This window comes from Etheostoma spectabile, chromosome 4, assembly GCF_008692095.1.
Source record: "Etheostoma spectabile isolate EspeVRDwgs_2016 chromosome 4, UIUC_Espe_1.0, whole genome shotgun sequence".
NCBI classification, from domain to species: domain Eukaryota; kingdom Metazoa; phylum Chordata; class Actinopteri; order Perciformes; family Percidae; genus Etheostoma; species Etheostoma spectabile.
Window position 1 is genome coordinate 12397477 of NC_045736.1, and position 19343 is coordinate 12416819.

At 40.3% G+C, this 19343-nt stretch overlaps 1 protein-coding gene and 1 long non-coding RNA gene across 3 annotated transcripts in view; one reads left to right on the top strand and one right to left on the bottom strand.

The window, feature by feature from the left end:
* LOC116687361 (plexin-A2) overlaps positions 1 to 2254 on the bottom strand; it is an 86798-nt gene extending 84544 nt beyond the window's left edge. The window contains exon 1 of one of the 2 annotated variants that reach the window (XM_032512682.1): positions 1917 to 2249. The gene's annotated coding sequence lies outside the window, so the exon portion shown is untranslated. Of the gene's footprint in view, positions 1 to 1916 lie in introns of both variants that reach the window. The other variant, XM_032512684.1, reaches the window with a different exon arrangement.
* LOC116687366 (uncharacterized) overlaps positions 1 to 17586 on the top strand; it is a 138087-nt gene extending 120501 nt beyond the window's left edge. The window contains exon 5 of the long non-coding RNA XR_004331524.1: positions 17269 to 17586. This is a non-coding gene — a long non-coding RNA (uncharacterized LOC116687366). The remainder of the gene's footprint in view (positions 1 to 17268) is intronic.
* Positions 17587 to 19343: the final 1757 nt, after the last annotated feature.

The following is a 19343-nucleotide window of genomic DNA, read 5'->3' on the forward strand; positions in this document are numbered from 1 at the left end:
CCGCTCTCTAATGTATACCCTCCAATGCGGAGTCACACTTCTATATCCACATGGTTACGCAGACACACATTTACTACATACACACACATGCAAACATTATCACACACAATATACACACAGTAGGGCTCTCTTTCTTCTTCCTCCTCGGGCTGTAGCATCTGAACAGTCATGTTTAATCAGTGTCTCCGTTGGCAACGGGGTAGTGGTGGAGGGGAGAGGGTGAGGGTTGGAGGCTGGGGGTTTCCAGCTACTGTATGGGTAGTAGTAGTGAGCTGCTGTGCACTCACACACCGTGTAATTGTGTTACATACACTAATTCTTCTGATGTACTATTGCAGCGACTGTGCGTCGCCTTTGCCCCTGACCCACATCACCCTCTGATGTTGAAATTACTCTAAAATCAATTTCACAGTTAGAACTGGTGGTCATTTAAATCAAAAGCATTTTTTTTTTTTTTTGCAGCTAGAGTTGTGGTTCTGTCTTCTCAAACGTACACTATAGCTCATAAATTTCTGTAGAAGCCTGAGATAACACTTAACTCCTGGCTTGTGGGTATTTTCGACAGAGACAGATGTTCTAAATTACTTCACCTACACTGGTCCTGCATTGTCTCCAGGGTAAAAAAATAATGCAGTTTCACCTGCAATTTCTCTCAAAACGACCTTAACAAAAACTTATAACACTCTACAAATAGAAATCAGTGAACAAGCCAAATACGTTGACTCTACGTTGCGGAAAAACGGTATGAATATATCTTAAAACCTCAGCATGTAAAACTAAAAGTATCTGTAAAGGGGGAAAATATGTATTTTTGAAAAACTTATCCTAAAAAAATTGGTCAGCCTCTGAGTTTAGATTGGTTAACGCCTTAACTGCATGTTCTAGATGAACACCGTTCACCACAACCCAAACCTCAAATTTCGTTTGTCGTTGTCAAAAACAGCAAAAGAGTGAGAGACAGAAGTGGAGATTCATATAAATCCTAAAATTAGCAGGCAACTGATAAAGTGTGCATGACTGGCATGAACATGCGGAGTTAGAAGCCAATCTCTCTGTCTCTCTCCCTCCATGAGAGGCTTTACCCACTCTGGAGGGGCCAGGAGGATAAAAAGCTAGTCCAACTGGCCGGCCAGATAAGCAAGACCAGAAAGAACATGCAGAGGTAACATGGGTTCATCTGGTGTGCATGAGGGGTGAGAGTCAAAAAACCTTGAATCTAACAACCAGCCCTCCACCACCCCTCCTCGCGCCCTCTACTTGCACCCAAACACACACACACAGACCGGGGCTCTAACACAGATGCGCTTGGTCAACAGCATTGTTGAGGTTGGCACCGCTCCAGCCGTGTGTGCCATAGTTCTCTCGAGCTCAGACTCCATCTCAGCTCCTGCCCAGCCTTATCAGCATCCCAGTAGCTTCTGCTCTGCCCAGGCTGCCAAGGCTGCACAAGCCCTGGCTGCAGGAGGCATGGCAGCACTGGAGGACTCAATCTCCAGGCTAAATACTTCACTACACTACTCCTGATGACCACAAGTGTAAAGAGTTGTGGAAAAATCTGCACAAGCCAGCTGCTTTAGCTGGCTTTGCCTAAAGTAGAGTCAAATGTATCCCTGTGATAATGCAAAGATTCTGCCTCCCGTCTGTGATGGGTGCTGAAGCTGAGACATTTACAGTCCCTCTGCCTCCAGAGCATCAGACCACATCTGTTGGTTGCCCCAGGTGGACAGCAGAGGAATAAACTGATAGTTTTCCCATGCAAACCTTTCATATAACACTTTGATTCAGAGTGCACCGGACGTCTTTCACTACGCCCAGGCGCGTAAAGTCTGCCCAACTTTGCTCTCCAGAACCCTGCCGGGCTGCACAGCACTACAGGCAGCTGCTCTGCTGATAACAGTAAAGGAGAGGCGACTCACCTTGGAATAAGAGGCGACTCATTCATGAGTAGCACAGATCCGGTAATTTCGCTGGTATTTTTACCGGTGGGGAAACGTCCCGCGAGTCAGCCAGCCTGCCAGTCAGCAAGTGAATGAGTGTGAACGCCAAATTCAGCGTGATAAACTGCCGGTTAATTTATTCTACGCGTGGCACGCGCATACACAGTCAGCCAGTAAAGTCATCTGGACAGCAGTGAGCATCTCTCAGTCAGCGGCCAAGAAGGAGACGGTATCAAGTGACCCTCCTGCCTCGTTCAGGGATTGATTATTTTCTGTAAAAGTCTCTCTCTCTCTCTCTCTCTCTCTCTCTCTCTCTCTCTCTCTCTCTCTCTCTCTCTCTCTCTCTCTCTCTCTCTCGGTGTGCATGCCGGTGCTACATGAAGTCACTCATCAGTTCACTTGCACCTCACGTACAGTGTGCATTTTTAGACCCAACCTCCGTCGCGTCATCCTTTGGCACAACTTGAGCGCAATGCAATACATTGAATGTCCCTTAGTCATTAGGTGGACTCTCTAAAGTGTTTGTAGATTTATACATTAAGGCAGATTTTTTTAATATGGAGAAATAATCAATAAATGCAATACATGTAATAGATTTAATAGAGATTCAACAGAAAGATGTCTAGAATTAGACAGATTGGGCTTAGCCTGCCTGTGTTATCACCAGCGCACAGGATGAAGATAATGTCAGGGTCTAAAATAGGTCTATTTATAAAATGACTGCCTTCAACATGTATAAATGGGCTGTATTTTTGGCTCATTGTATATTTTAAAACAAGTATCCATCCTCACATCCTCTGAGATAAATGTAAACTGATTTAGAAGATCGTGAAAGGAAATTATGTTATAGCACCTAACATGCTGGTTAGGACCACTCCCCCACTCCCATAGAGACTGAGACAGTCAGGACCATTTTTCATAAATAAGTTATACATTCAACCTTTCACAGTGAATATGTTTGAGTTTTCTTTTCATTCAAAAGTCCAGATAAATGCAGACAGCAGCAGACACTGACTAGTTTCCTTCGAAATACTGCCATCTGTAGGACATATGATGCTACAGCATGTCCTTCTTTCACAAAGCTATATGATACAGAGCCTATACATTTACAGGAGAAGCCTCATTATTGAGTTGTGAATAAGAGGGTGTATTGTGTGATGCATGGATATGCCTGACTTTGAAGGAAAACTGCACACGCACACACACACACACATCCAGGCAGCAGCATGCCTACATGAAACTAACACAGAACTGCTTACGTTGCTAAATAGCTCAGTAGGCAGTTTTCCTGGGTCTGTCGGCCAGCTGTCTGCCCCTCATTATCTGCCGTTTGGTGGGTTGGAGATGAGTTGGAGATGTCAGACGTGCTACCTGTTAGGGGCGAGCAGCACTGGGTGGCTGCTGGACTCCCTCAGGGCTGACCAGATGGCAGCTATAGTCCTTACTGGCCCTACATCAGACACTGGGGTTCATGAGGCAATGTTGCACACACACACACACACACACCGTAATGCAAAAACACACATGGCTGCAGGCATACAAACACATATGCAAACATACAACTGAGGCAGGTAAATTGTGTCAGTGCTGGAAATAGTTATGCTGCACGCATGACCAGAGGGAAACTACAATGTCAGGTGAGGGGAAGAGTGAAAAATAGAAAAGGCATGTGTTTTGAATAGGCTTTTAGAAATGTGTAATGATTTGATTTTGCTGGTAACAATTCATTGTTAGAATACCTCTCTACATGAATTTAAATACTGTATACATCTCCAAATTGTAGTCTTCTTTATCAGATTCATCAGTGAAGGAGCGATCCATTGCGCTGGAACATACAATTTCAAGCTAAGCATAATGATTTGTGCTTGTATGAATAACACACAGTAGTGCTGTTTTTAATGTTGCTCAAGGTAGCGATGAAGACTGAGTGGAACTAAGTTGTCGAAGATTGGTATATTTACTGCACAAGTTCAATGACTCAACACTGTCTAATTCACGAGCAATTGCAGTTGTTAATTATTTTTCAAGTTGCAAACTTGTGATATCACTTCTTCAAGAGCAGCACGTGTACAATGTGTTCAAGACTCTGGAGAAAACTTCCAAAGAAGAAACGCCACAGGTTAGCTGCTCTAATGGAGAGCATCTGAATAAGACTGCATGAAGATGCAGAAAACAGACTTCTCTTTGAAATACCTCATATTAAAAAGGGCTGTTGCCCATAAAATCTGTAACGTAAAGCAGAGAGGACATAGCTATGTGTTTGTTCTAATTTTGATTTTCTCTCAATGCTTAAGTGCCCTTTGTTGTGAAACCTTTTGTGTTACCACAATATGCCCCAATAGGACATTTCTGCATGCTTAGTTTCGAGTTTAGTCAGTAATTATTATATATATCAATTGACTCGGTCTGTTTTGCCTGTTTTATAAAGCATAAAGTTTAAATTATCACCACAATTCTGTGCTACATCTTCTTAGCCAACTAAGCTAACTTATCATCGCTATTTTAACACTTATTTTTGGAATATATGGTCAATAAATGTGTTTTGGGCATTTATTTGACAGGACAGCTGAAGACATGGGGGGGGGGGGGGGGGGGGGGGGGGGGATGACAAGCAGCAAAGGGCCATGGGGCAGAGTCGAACCCTGGTCCTCTGCATTGAGGAGTAAATCTCTATATATGGGCGCCCGCTCTATCGATTGAGCAATCCGGTCGCCCAAATTATGCCTAATTCTGAAGTTATAAACCCTGGATAATATAAAGTATTTGAGCTAATAGGTAAGATCAGGGGAACCTATGTTGACACATAAGTGCAGCCTGTTTTGTGTATGAAACTATCCATTTTATTTTTGGGAAATCTAGAAACCCATATTTTTAAAATATAGATACTTTGAGCACCAGTGGGGCACTTTAGCCTTTGATCGGGTAAAATGTGATTGTTAGCTTGAGTGCTCCTCTGAAATGAACTCTTAACACTAAATGAAACCCCTGACTGTAACCTTGCACACACTAGAGATGTGTTCATTACGATTATTATGCTGTTGCTCCAGGCTTCTCCCGCAGACAGGACCCAAGTGGAGCAGCCATCGAGATGCAATCTACTTATCAAAATTACCATAACCACACAAAGCTGTGGAAGGCTGCAAAGGGAGGTGCATTCAAATAGCACAACAATGAAATAAGACCGCAGGCACAATCAAGCTGTCATAACACCCATAATAATAACAACTGAAAGCCATTAAAACCTTTCACTCCCGAACCGTTACACCTCACTGTGCAAAGAATATGATTGAGAGGCCCTCATATCCCTCATTTTGCCTAAATAGTCACATATACACACCAGGCTTTACCCAACTCACATCCATCATCTCCAGATTATAATGAGACATTCATCAAAAGGAGTCCTGTGCCGGAAAACAATTATCCATCCCCTCGTCACTTGTTCCTATTACGGCTTTCCACATAAATGTCTCTTCAAAAAAATTCAGATCTGTTTTCCATCCAAAAGAAAAGTAAAACCAGGTGCATTTTTCACGTTAGACTGGTGGTTCATGCTTGTGTGGCTGCATGAAATCACCATAGCCTGATATAGTTAATTCATCTGTACCCATAGACCTCCATTGTTTGCCCAAAACTATTTAAAGCAGATCATTGAGCCACAGCGTTTTCTGTCATTACCATGAACATGGACGCTGTAGTTTATTTTGAGTCAATCCCACATACACCGTCCTGCCTGCAGCTGTAAATACTCACTAGAGAACCAAATGTGCATTAAACCACAGCTGGAAATAGTCCCCAACAATATCACTATTTACTCCTGTTTGCTAAAAACTACAATGCCCAGCTGGAAGTTTTAGGAGGTTATTATGTCTTTTGAATCAGTGTGTCATTATCTTTGAGACTGGCTTCTAAAGATCTCTGTCTGCAGTAAGCATTGGGCTTGAGTGCTCTCAGACAGGCTGGGAAAGTCAAAGTATTGAGAAACGGGAACACCATTGTTGGTTTTGGATTTTTTCAACGGATTTGTTGATAATAAAAAAAAATTAACAAATTTTGCCAGCCTTATACTTTAAGTGACAAAACGTTGTCTGGGTTAGATAAACATTTCAAAGCATTTGGGGAAAAGTATAATTCTGTGGTCAGTTTGGAAGTGAAACAGAATTACTTTCATACAATTTTTAAATTCTGATTACACATACAGTACATCATTTTCAAATGTGTTAGACAACTTTAGATCACAGACCAAACAACAGTGTGTCTGAGAAGTAAAACAGAAAATGGTCCGACACAGTATATTACATGAATAATAACAGCAACACCATTGACTTCATCAAGCACTGAAAACAATTAACACTCGGTTGAGATAATACTGTCACTGCTTCTTTACTGTCAAAGCACTGTGAGGCAACTGGCAGAGGCTGAACAATGATAAAGATGGTTGCTACCTGAACTGCAGATGACGTGTTGGCCACAAAACCTGCTGTGTAATATGTTGCAAAATGGGAAAATGTCACTATATCTGCCAGACAGAGTGTTTTGCAAACAAGAACAACAGTCGGAATCCAATGCCCACCAACAGCCAGGGAAATACGCCGATAGCTGCTAAAGACCCCAAAGGTACATCCCCAAACTCCCACAATAAAAACTGTGAGCTTCACAAAGCTGCTAATTATACTGTCATAGCAGGGGTAGCAAATGGTGTAAAAGGAACAAAACCTAAACTGTGAGCAATTAACAGTTTATTAATTAACCCCCTCCTTTCGAACATCTCAATTATTGCTGAGCAACCATAACTACAGGGTTTTACATAGTAGGCCTGGCAGGTCTGTAAAGCTTTGGATTTTTCCACATTCAGACACTATGGATATACTAATAGAGCTGATGTACCCAAAGCTACAAAGACGGTTCTCTCATGGATTTCCCATGTTCCAGGATGACAAAGCCCAAGTTTACAAAAGCATACAAAAATAAAATAAAATAAAACTGACATCCCATACTCAAAAAATTTGACACATACTTAAAATTGTAATGTAGCGGTTGGTTTACATTACCTGATGAGTAATAACTTATATTAAGAATATAGTCATCTGTGTTGTAGACCCACTGAATTAGTTAATTTTTTTAAATTAAATGTTTTATTCATATCTCTGCTACTCTTGCATTGCCAGACCTTCGTCCAAAGCGCTGCGGAGGAGGGTCTGGCAAGTCCACACAGCATTCTGGGATGGGTGAAAACCATGCTCTGGTATATTGGCATTTCTTTAAACCAATCACAGTCGCCTTGGGTGGGGCTGAGCGCCGGACAGAGCCACGGTGCCGCTGCAAAATAGCCTCTGGAAGGAACTTGTTTTGATGGAACACGTGTGCGTTCAAAGGTTGTTTTAGTTCTGCAACAGAAAACTCAGATAGGACCGATAGTCTGGCTATCTGTTTGGATTTACCCTGCAGAGATCTGAGGAGCAGTTAACCATAGTCCCTCAGAAATCCACCAGAGTTTAGAATGTCAATACAAAGACAGCGGAAGGCAAAGGACATCCGGTCGAAATGAGGAACATCCGGCAAATATTCCGGATATGAAACGAAAGACTATATCTCTGCACACCTTATATTATGTCCAGTGGGAAACGTGTCAACAAGAATACAAGCACTGATGCTCCCACTCTATCTCGGCATATTTTCCTTGTTCAACAACTCTGACTTGATAAATTTAGACGTAAAACAATTACAGACAATTAGCAGAGGCTGAAAAATTATACATACAGTAATTACCTAAACTGCAGGTGATGTTTCAGCCACAAAACCTGCTGTGTTATGTGATGCAACACGCAAACTGTCATGATATCTGCTACGATAGCTGCTAAAGACCCCAAAGTTACATTCTCAAACTCCCACGCTGCTATTTAACACTTCCTTGAAAGAGTTTTTAATGAAAACAATCTACTGTGAGCTTCACAAAGCTGCTAATTACACTGTCATAGCAGGGGTGGCAAACAAGAATACAAGCACTGATGTTTCCACTCAATCTCATCAGTTTCCCTGTTCAACAACACTGACTTTGTACATTTAGATGAACATTTAATTATGGTATTCACAAACAATCCTCTAAATTCACACTCTAGCAATAAACTCAAGCCCCAGCTCATTTAATCACACAAAAATGATTTTACACATACGTACATCAGAGTATCAGGATTATTGGCTTTTGTTTGGGGTTCTTAAATGTGTCTGTGTCCTTGTCTCTCTGGTCTTTATGTATTAAACTTTTAGAAAACCGCTGGGGAATCAATCAATGTTTGTTTTATCATAAAAAAAGCATACATTTTGACTTGGGTTTCCTTCATGAAGTTTGAATTTCTGTAGATGTTTTGTTCAGAAATGATGGCTGTTATTCCTGTATTGATTCCAAAAACAATGAACTTACTGTTTCTGTTTATGTTGACCCAAGGAATTTTGTGGAAGAAAACAAATTATACTTTACACTGAACAGACTGTAACTCCACATTAGTCTGTCCCATTATACAATAATAGCATACCAAGAGAACCCCTACAGTATCATAATGATATTAACATATTGTATAATGATCTATATCACACAACGCAGTCCATCGACAGGTAGAGTTGAGGATAATGTTTATAAAAAGGTTTATAGAATTACTGTTAGATATATAGACCCGAACAACAAGGATTTTAAAGCAACAAATGTTAAAGTTTTCTTACAGTGAATAAGAACTGAGTCACTGTGTCACTGAAAGTAATTAATTGAAAAAGACCCATTTCCATTTCGAGCCATTGCCAGTGCGGATGTGTTTAAACAGAGCTTATGTATTCAGCTCACTTAGTTCCCAAATAAGATTAAACTGCAAATTATAAACCAATGACAAATACCTCATTCACCAATTCTTGACAGATTAGAAATAGGGCAAAATATTTATGAATTTTTATAAACAATTCCCTTCTTCCGCTGATTGAATTCAGAGTAAATTGACCCTTTCCTCGGTTACAACAGTGTGTAAATGAAGTTCTCGGATCTGTTGATGTAAGCAAAGTGTTTATCATCATTGAATGGCCCTCTTTGACTCTGAAGGTATTTTGCAGAGTGTTGCATCCCTGTAGCATTAAGGAGGGGATAGGCAGACATTAAGAGCCAATTGTGTGTGAATGTGATATGAAAACACACAGTTCGCCCATCAGTCATGCATTTTCATCAGCTGACATTTGCTGGCATTTTGTGGCTCCCTATTTATTTGAGCGCTTATAATGAGACAAATCAATACTGCACTGTAAATATTGAGAAAATTAAACAGAAGTGGAAGACCAGAATAAAGGTGTATTGTTGTTGAATTCTGATCCCTTATACATATGAATCATTTTTGCCTCAGTTCATTGCTTCAGTTTATCTTCCTCTTAAGGTCTCTTATTAGCTTCAAATGTAGATATTAAAAAGAAGAAAAAAAACATGGCTGTGTGAAAATAAAGAAATATTTGACAAATCTCATTAACTTTTTTAGTTACTCTATATTCACTTTTGCCAGATGGCTCCTCAGTTCAAGGTGTGAGGGTATCTTACTTTCTGACACGTCTTAACTCTTATTTCATTTTTGGGTTGTGAGTTAAGCTCACTCGTCTTTTATGGCTTCATCACTCGACTGTGAATCACCTGCATGCTTGGCTTTAACATGAACTTACCCTGCTGGGATCTCTACCTGTTCGTGGAGGTCATTCCCTCTGCGAACAGGTGGAAAGAACTTGATCTGCCTGCTCAGCATTTCCCCCACATCCTGTCGAGCAGGATGCACTTTTTAAGCCAAATCGCTCTGGTAACCTGCCCACTGCACACATTTGAGCCCTGTGTATGAATAACTCCGTTATTTGGTTGGGATTTTGTGAAGCAAATTAAGTAGATTCTCATGCATTTAAAGTGAATTTAAGATATCCCATATTTTGTTATCAAGTAGGCAAAACAAAGGTTATTGGGAATGTGTTACAAGCTAGCACACAGGGCAGTGTGCATCATATTTTAAGAGTACTTCCATATTTAGAACAACACCAGACCCTTTTTTTATTGAAGAGGGCTCAGAGAAATCTTGAATATGTTTGACCTTCTTTACTGGAATTAATTTGCATCTGGCTTATTGGATGAAAGCAAGTTGGAGCGCCAAGTAAATTGGCATTTTCTTGTCAGAGAAAGAGATTGCAAGAGTAAATATTCAGCAGGAATAGACTGAATCCTTCCCGGTGGCTGCAAAATAATTTGGTAAAATATAAAATTGGGTTCTTGTACGTAAGAAGGAGTCAGTTGGTGTGGTCAAAAAGAGGCAGAGGACTGGAGTTGTCATGGAGTTGAAAAGAAAAAACGAAGAAGTGAAGAAAATGTCCATCACTGCCATTTAACCACCAGCTCAGCAAGATTTCTGAATTGCCCCTCTGCAGATGTTCTGGGGGTTGCCTATTGAAACCTCAGCACAAATGTCAGAGGACATTTTGGTTTCATTTGCGTTATAAGAAATGTACCACAAACATTGAGTGATGATAATTCATAAATTTGGCTTCTGAAAATGGCTGCTGATGAGCATGCTGCTCTGGCATACATTAGACACTGGCTCACTACAATGTGTGGCACTGATTAGATCTCTGCAGGGTTTCTCTCACTTTCAGCCCTATTATTGGATTCTTTCACAATACACAGGAAGGATGAAGCCTGTGCTCAGAATAGAATGTAATGTGTGCTGCCTCTACCTTGGCACAGGAAATTATTGCACAGTGGTTGAGCAAATAAAAGGAAGCAAGGCTGAGGAACAGACTGTGCTTCAGTTTCCATCCTTGGTTTATGGTAAGGATTTGAAAAACCATGTTAATTTCATAATTGGAATTTGAAACTAAAATGAAGCAGAGCAAAGGTTTCAGGTCTAAGCTTCACATTACCTTTTTTACGGATCCCCAATGCTGTATTATATATTGTTTTAATGGTCAAGCTGCTTTGAGTTGTTTTTATCAGTACATAACCTTTTTTTTACGTATCTGTCTGTTTACATGTAGTTGTGATGCCGGTGGGCTTTTCATTAGAAACAAGATGTAGCTCTAGACTACCGGTATTTACTGTAAACTGTAAAAGAGTCATTTTCCTTGCAGAACATAGGAGTTGCTGGTTTACTGCTGCCACGATCACTTAGCTTGTTTGTTAATTCCTAACGCCTTTCAAACACTTCAGTACATTTTTAATGAAGGACTTTTTGCTTATTTTCTTGGCATAGTATGGCTACTTTTAGTCAAGAAAAGAATATAAACACTTTCTCCACCACTGAAATTAACTATAAGCCCAGTAGATATCCGTATATAGTCCTAAATTAATATCTTTACATACAAGCTTAAGTTCTAATGAACATTAGTTGAGGAAGGCATCAAGTTAGACAAAAATATATTTGTATTTAAAATGCATCACATGATATGAGCAAATGAACACAGATAACCTGTCCTACAGTCCTGGATTTTATCACGTCTATTGCAGGTGTAGCAGGATTTAGGATAAAATAAAATAATATGAAAGTATTCTCAAATTAAAAAGGATGTCATAGTTAGAGTACATTAAAAAAACATAATGTCAGGTGTTTATAGTGTAGTGTTTATCTGGCACCGAATGCACTGTGATTTTTTTTTTATTTTCCAGAAGCACCCCAAAATAATTATGTTATGCAATCTAATGCAATGTATGTCAAACCTTTAGATAAGGAAAGCAAACACAGTCAAATCTTTGGGTGTCAATTTCAGCACCACGGACAGCTGCACTCAGTCATCTTCCTCTGCGCTTTGTTTTGAAATTGCCGGTCCAAAGCAATCACAAAGGTTTTGATGAGTATATATCTGCTGCCGAAAATTTCTGATGTGACACATATACCCACAGAATGCCCTCAGAAACAGGAAAACATACACCTGGGGCCAAATCCATATCTCCTCTTGGAGTAAATAATTACTGCTCTGACAGGCCCGCTCAGCCTTCATATCACACTATCATCCCAGCAGTTCCTTATCTGGTTTGACGTTTGAATTAGGTGGTGCAATGTGCACATGTTCAGAGGTGAGGCTAGCTTGTGTTTGCTGTCGCACAGAGTCACTACGGGATGACCTGCACACCATGCTTCGCTGAAAGCTCTAATAAGCGTAGCCTGACACCTGCCCCAAGGAAGATCTGCAATATCAACCATCCGATGAGCAGGTCAGCTGGGATTTGTATGCTGGGTCTCGTCTGATGAATGAATCATTTCCTCTCATCTGTCCCTCAAAACACATCATGTTTAAAGGCTGGATTGTGGAGGACGTCAAATACAGACAAGGATGTGAAGAGAGGAGAAAGCATGAACACAGTGCAATCATGAGCATATGAAACCCCTCCTAAGGGAGAAACTTGTTGAGGGAAAGAAAATTGATTATAAAGTGATTTATGTTGGATGTCTTCAGATAAAAATCATTGTAGTTGGTGCACGACTACAGGCATTATTTGGTCATACTTTACTCTTATGTGTCATGTCACATAAGAGTGACATGACTAAGTCATGAACACATGAACTCTAACCATAACTTGTCATGACAAAACCTAATGACAGTTACTAAAAGAAGCGTTCATGACCTGTTTATAATGTTTATGACACGTTCATGACAGTGTCATGTCGCTCTTATGTAGATACCTATGTAAAGTGTAAACCATTATTTTAAGAAAAAAAAAGAACTTGACTTAAAACATCATTCCCACTTTGTCTCTCCCTATGTGTCTCTATCTTCAAATCCCTTTTTGCTTAATTTATTTTAATTGGGACTTAACTGAGACACGTTAGCAGCAGTTCAAGCTGTTTTTGTTGTGTCTCTGCTGTGTGGGATAAGTTGTTAGACAAGCCCCCTCCACTCCGACCTGGTTCCCCATTGCTTCAACAGTCATTGTTCAGGATTTTTTGTTTTGGGTGTAGAAAACAGAAAAAAATCTTTAAGGGATATTTCACCATTGCAAAGATAAATATATATTTAAATTGGGTCACTTGTGTAGTAGAAATATGAAGACAAAAAAAAGCCAGAAAATGTGATTTTGGCTAATGTGGATGAAAGACACCAAATCCCAGAATGCACTTGCTTCGCTGATCGAAGAGTCCACTCTTAAGCCACTCCTACCGTTTATTGACACAGACAGACAGTGTGGCATTGAGCGGGTTGAAAACATGCGGAACTAGTTGGCTTGTAGTCCACAGCCACTGGGCAAAAATGATGCAAAATGACAATTTTTGCGTCAGATTTTGGGACAGAGCCAGGTGAGCTGTTTACCTCCGTTTTTAGTAGCTTCACATTTAAAAAAAGAATACAGACATTGAATCGATCCTCTTATCTCAGCAAGAAAGCAAAGAACCTTGTCTGGGTTCTCGACAGTAATTCAGACTCGTTTCAGGTGAGGGTATGCCCCTGCCAGGGCTGCGCTTTGTCACCAATCCTGTTTGTAATATTCCTGGACAGGATGTCGAGGCGTCATCGGGGTGGAGAGGGGTTGCAGTTTGGTGGGCTAGGGATCTCATTGCTGCTCTTTGCAGATCATGTGGTCTTGATGGCATCATAGGTCCACGAATTATAGTCCCCTGCTGGAGCTGCTGTCCCCTGCTGGAGCTGCTGCCCCCACGACCCAACCCCGGTTAAGTGGACGAAGATCGATATATGGATCGACCAGACTTATCCTTTAAAGAAAATTTGATACGCCTGGTTTGAAATAACTATATAGTGAGGGATCACCACTTAAACATACATGCTCCCATTCCACAATTAACATAGGATTACATGTCTTAATCACAGGATTTCAAGCTTTGACAGCCTGTATCTTGGGTGAATCCACATTCATATTCCCCCACCTAAACAATGATCAACTTTTGATGCTGCCTTTCTCCCACAAAAGCTTCCACGAGTCTACTAATCCTGGGTTTTCTCTGCTAAGATGTGGCAACTTATTATCAAAGGTTAAGCTACCTCGCAGACACAGATGGAGCGCGTAGAATTTAATTTTCAGTTCAAGTTGTGTGAGGGAGCTAATGAGAACTGAGGGATTATCAGAGTTATTGGCCGTGATCAGGTCAATTGGAAGGTAGTCAGGCATCAGGAGGCTGAGTTGGGTTATGATGTCTGCCAGAAGAAGGATGAGGAGGGGAAACAGCAGCAGAAGCCCCAGACTGTCTCAGTTACAAGCAGACATGCTCTGGGTCATGCACAATGTTAATTCCCAGAAAGGTCACACAAAATGACACCTACCAGCATTAAGCCTGGCCTTGCTCCCTTTCCTCTCTCTCTTCAAAGCTATAATCTGTCTGATTCGTCTTCCTAGAACTGCTTGTGTCATCTCTCACACTGCTTTCAGCCCCACTAACGCCACCTATGAGAACGAGAGGGCAAAAAGGGCAATCTCTGTAACATTCCTCAGATGTAATGTTTCTTCAACTGCATTGTATCTGACTTGAAGGCACAATCTCTCAGTGTGTGCAACACCAGGGAAATCAATGGAAATGGATTATATGTGCTGTATAAATTTCTATTAAATGTTTTTTTTATCACCTGAAAAGGAAGAGTACATGAAGGATTTATTATGGTGTTAGCATTACAATGCTAAAGCAATTTGGTCAGCTCCAGCCGTAAATTGGGTTGTCACATAAGATAGCATTGCTGAGATGAACGGAAAATGCCAGGGAGCACATTAAATTATAAATGATGGGAATTCTATTAACATTTAAATGAGACAGTCATGGTCCAGTGGGATTACAAGTTTTCAGTGTTTATGGTGTGGAATGATGTATCGCGAGGAAATCAGAAATGAATTTTAGCGTGTTATTACATAACCGTGGTTGTTCTTTACACAACAGCAGTTTACTTCTTAATAGCGTCCTGATCAAACTGATGTGATATCTAATCATCATGATAGGCTCACTAACAACTGGCCTATCACTGGCGTGGTAAATAAATAAGAGGGAATGGGAGAGCAGCAGCAGAGGGACTCCATAAGTTTACATTTCGGTTTGCTCCATATATCTGCTTCTTGTATGAGAAATGTTGTCATCGTGAGAATATTCTCTGAAATCACAGCTCCTGATTCCCCCTGCTGCAGCTCCAGCAATCACAGAAAAACATGTCCAGGGGCGATGGGGAAGGAAAATGAAAGCAGGCAATGACCTTTGTAGACTCCTAGCATGATAAATGTCAAAGGTTTTCTGTTTTTAATTTGTCAGAGTTTCCTGGGAAGCCTGACCTATGTCTACTTTCAACCACAGCGTTCCCATCACGGCAGTCGCTGAAGCGGCACCTCAAAACCTATTACTACCCGCTTTTGCTGAGGCTGGTGCTGTCAAAGCTGCAAATTAGCCCATTTGCAACCTTTCATAATGCACTGTAGCAAGGAACAGCACGTTTTTTATAGGGAGGGCTGTTGAACATTGTAATGTATTGCAAATGTGACAGATTGCAGACAAACCCGAGAATACATTCAAATTTAGCAGGTGTCACTTTTGTGCTGTTCTGCAATCCATTATGCTTTCTTAGCAGATTCTGACCTTTCTGTGGAATAGTGTATGTATAAATACAGTCCATTTAATATGAGATGTTGATGTAGCAAAACACGAAATCAGGACTTAGTTTGGTTTTTGTGAAAGTAAACATATCTTTAAATTCCTTCACACTATTTCATCAAAACGAACATGAAATGACAACTCCTTTGAAATCACCTCAACCTGTGCAAAATGTAAAATAAGAACACACCATTGTCTGTATCCACTAAAAATGTGTTTCTGATGATCTTTTATATTGAAATATATTTTATATTGAAAGTTATTTAGCTGTGGAACGTTATTTTAAGATTTCAAAAGGAGAATATGCTTATATGCAGCTTAATTACACTTCTATGACACCCAGAGAAACATTATTATTAATTTGGGTTTCTGATGAATGTGAGTTCAATATTCACTCTTCCTCTATCTCTGTTGTCAGTCTCTAGCTTGTGACCCACCATGGTCACAAGCTAGTTGTTAGAATTGTCTGTCAGCCATTGGTTCTGGGCAGGTAGCATAGATGAACTTGCATGCCACAGTCTTTATTGATATTTTTAACAGGTGTGTCATGGAATGCAAAGTTCCTGCTTGGTTTAAATTAGCTGCATGATCCTTGTGCCCAAGAAATCCATCATCAGTTGCCTGTATAATTACAGCCCTGTTGCATTAACATCTGTAAAAATAAAAATCACAGAGCGCCAAGTGTATCCAGCGCAGTCCGCTTAGACCTTCACCAGTTTGCAATCAGGGAAAATAGGTCTGTCCATGTCTCCGTTCCATCCTGCAGCTCCTGACACTTATGCACGGGTTCTCTTTCTGGACTATAGCTCTGTTTTTAATACGATCTTACTGTAACTACAAAACATTTTGATAAGTTATAGGAACTAGGAGTCAATCCCTCTTTATGTCATAGATTTTTGATTTTCAAAATAAACATCAAGCTTTCTAAAACCTGGTACACAAGAACTGGTGCCCCTGGTGCTAGTCTTGGTAACATAATAGACTTTGACTGTCAATAATAATGCAAGACTAACTGTGTGTGTGTGTGTGTGTGTGTGTGTGTGTGTGTGTGTGGTGGAAGACGTACACTAGTTTTCCTCTGCCAGCTCAAAAAGTTATACTGTATATTAACTATAGAAATTTAGCGGCGGTTGCTAACCCCTGTTATATTATTGCCGCCGCTGCTTCAAAGTTTCATGCAATGTCATGTAATTAATTGTTTTGTTGCTGCATGGTATTAAAAAGAAGCAGTAACATTATGTTTCAGTTTTATGTGATCTAATGTGTCCATTTCCTGGATCTTTCCTTAGCGGTGGTTGGCTAGGAATTGATTGCAACGTTATTGATAATATTTTGGCACAATGTTTAGTAGCCTATATGAATTGGTCAAGTCATATTTTCTTTGTAAATAATATAGTGAGGGATACAGTTCAATGTCCTTCAATTTAGGCTTGTGAAGCTCACGTTATTCTAACCCAGTGGTTTCCAAACCTTTCTGAAGATGAAGCCCCCTATTTTGGGAACCACTGTTCTAACCTAAAGCTAGCTAAGAAAAAGCAAAGGCTGAGTTTTACTTGTTAAGTTAACTAAGAACAGACATTTGAGTCAGATGCTTGATTACTGATTTCTGAAGTAGAAGCAGGAGCAGGGTTCATCCCACTCAAAGCGTTCATTGTTCCTGTCTCGGAGTGCTTGATCAATGAATGGCTAGTAATTATTAAAAGACTCCATCTTCCTTATTAATGGAATTTTCTTTTTCTGCCTCTGCTTTCTCTTTTCAGATGAAAGTGAATGGTGGTCTTGCTTTCAGCTCTAAAGGAGAGAGAGGTCTGCTTCATCTGCCTGAGTTTCATTCTGTTGGTAAAACCAGCTGCAAACGTTTTTTGTTTTTTTTATGTTTCAGAGCATCTCCTATAAAACACAGCAATAAAAAACAGCCCCCCTATACACATTCCATTTCTAATGATTTCTCATAAACCATTAATTATGAACCTGGGCTGTAACCCAAGCCTGAAGACGTGAATACAAAGTGTTTGACTTTGTGTTTTTCAGTGTCAGAGCGATGTATCATCAGAGGTCAGCAATAGATTGAGGAAAAAAAAGAAAACTCCTGTCTCAAAAGAAGCAGAGCTCTTCAGCATGCAGTGAGGCTGCAGTACGTTGACCTTCATTCCACAACCCGACCTCTCTCCCCTCCTGAGGCCCGATGGGCTACTGGTTTTGGACGTTTGCCAGGGTCAGATATAGGGCCTCGGTCCTGTGGGGAGCTGATGAGGTGATGTGTCCAATACCTTCCACTGTTAATGAGTGTCTCGTGAAGGGCCACAGGGGGGTTAGAGGGGGAAGCCTGAGGTGAAAAGGTGTCACACCATCCACCTAAATCGACCAGATGTGTGTGTTTTTGTGCGTGCATGCCTGCGTGCTTGCATTTAATATTCCAACAAATGATGCATTAATGTATTGACTTTACTGTTGCAGCTGGTGAAGATGGGTTAATTTGAATTGTTTCATACTGATGGATAGATTGATCTGCTTGTAAAATAATACATTATCATTTATTAGTTTATTTAACTTTTGTATAAATCATCCAGATCTGTGTGTGTGTGTGTGTGTGTTTGTGTGTTTGTGTGTTGAAGGCTAACAAGTGACCGGTGGTGGAAGACGTACAGTAGAGGTGGTGTATGTTGATCTTTGCCGTTGGAAACATGTCAGTTTAAAGAAAAATGAATCACCATGTATATATTATGTGTAATTATCTGTGACAGCAAACCTATAAGCAATTATGTATAGGTTTAATGATTTAAATGAAATTATATGGATAGGGATTTCTCTCTTTACTTGAAAGCAAGGCAACTTTGAGTAAGGTTTCAAGTATATAAAATTCAACTTTAGTTTTTTTTTTTGAGAAGTTAGTGGCACAATTACTGCATGTTGCTGTCATACTGTTAGACACACACTTTCTGACCAGCACCTTCCTGTCCATCAACTCTCTACCAGGACATGCATTCAGAAATTATCGTGACAATAGTTTCTAAGCATACAACAAGACTGTGCAGGTAAAAAAAACTAACCTGGCAGTTCTTTAAAGACTAATCCGGGCATACTGATGTGCCACTGATCGTCTGTCTTAATGTGACGTTTCTCCACACAAATGAATCAATACATTATTCAGTGTCTTGAGACTTGAAAAAAACCTGTGACACTGAAGAGAACTGGTGGCCTCCGCTGCCTAAAAGTATCTTTATTATCATGAATGGAACCATACGTTTAGACTTCAGCTGTCCTCTTATTTGTGTTGATTTACTTATATTACTAAAATGGAAGGACTCTTTGTCTGTCCTTTGGTTTTCCTCAACAAATGTTCATCCGTTTGACTTCACATTTGGCAGGTGTATAGCCGAGGACCCAGGGAAGTGAAGTGTTGAATGTGAGTTCTTGAGATCTACGGGACATTTTTATTAGAAGTGGTTATGTACACACTGTGTAGCATATTGAGCGGCAAAGCCTATTAACTGTTGCACAGCCTGCTGTGGCATGCTGGATAGAGATCACTCTCCATCCAAGTACAGATGAACAGAACAGATGAAGAAAGAGAGACCGGAGATGTTACATTTTAGCAAATTCAAACATTGTTTGGATGAGCAGTTCGCAATCCGCAAAACTGGATGCCAAGCAATCCAAAACGACACGTTTTCAATGGGCACTGAACTAGTTTTTTCAAATGGCATTGGCTTTATAGAAGTGTTAAGGATGCAGGAAGTCTTTGACTCAGTACATGTCAAACATCTCTAAATTAGACTACAAGCCCCAATCTGTGCAATGGTTTAACCAAAATGTACAGTGCTGGTTGAGGGGC